This window comes from Charadrius vociferus, unplaced genomic scaffold, assembly GCF_000708025.1.
Source record: "Charadrius vociferus isolate BGI_N301 unplaced genomic scaffold, ASM70802v2 scaffold3, whole genome shotgun sequence".
Classification (NCBI taxonomy): Eukaryota; Metazoa; Chordata; class Aves; order Charadriiformes; family Charadriidae; genus Charadrius; species Charadrius vociferus.
The window spans coordinates 2,374,901-2,375,876 of NW_009647748.1; positions in this window are offsets into that span (position 1 = coordinate 2,374,901).

The window sequence follows — 976 nt, forward strand, 5'->3', positions numbered from 1 at the left end:
GCAGCAGATAGGGGCTGGCTCACTCAAAGAGAAGGGTTTTCGCCCCAAAATTAGCAGGCCTCATTAACAGGGCTTTAAACTAGATTTGATGGCGGAAAGGGGTATTATCGGGTTTGCCCATGACTAGCCAAGGGATGTTGTGCCAAGGAAAGAGGAATGGGGTGCTGGTGAGAGCCAGCAGCCATTAGCTCCAAAATGTGCTGACTATGCTGCAGCATGCTCAAAGTCTTACATAGATGAGCCAGGAGCTCCTGGACAAACAGGAGCCAGTGGGGAGGCACCGTTAATTCCCAGCAAAGGAATGCTGCCTGGAGAGCGGCACGAAGTAATTATAGCTGCTCCAGCCAAGTCAACCTCAACGAAGGCACGGCTGAAGGGCCTCTATGCAAATGTACGGAGCATGGGGAACAAACAGGAGGAGCTAGAGATGTGCACATACCTCCAAGGCTATGATCTCATTAGTAGTGTGGAAGCTTGGTGGGATGATTCCTATGACTGGAGTGTTGCCATGGAAGGCTACAGGCTCTTCAGGAGAGACAGGCAAGGGAAACGAGGAGGAGGTGTTGCCTTATACGTTAACGAGCAACTGGAATGCATGGAGCTTAGCCTAGGGATAGATAATGAGCCAATTGAGAGCCTATGGGTCAGGCTTAAAGGGAAATCGGGAGCAGGGGACATTACAGTGGGAGTCTGCTACAGGCCACCCAACCAAGAAGGCTGAGTGGATGAAGCTCTCTATAGACAGATAGGGGCGGCATCATGTTCACAGACCCTGGTCCTTATGGGTGACTTTAACCACCCTGATATCTGTTTGAAGGGTTACACATCCAGGCATAGGCAATCCAGGAGGTTCTTGGATTGCATTGAGGACAACTTCCTTCTCCAAGTGGTTGAGGAGCCAACGAGGAAAGGAGCTATGCTGGACCTTGTCCTTACCAACAAGGAGGGACTGATAAACGGTGTCAAACTCAAGGGC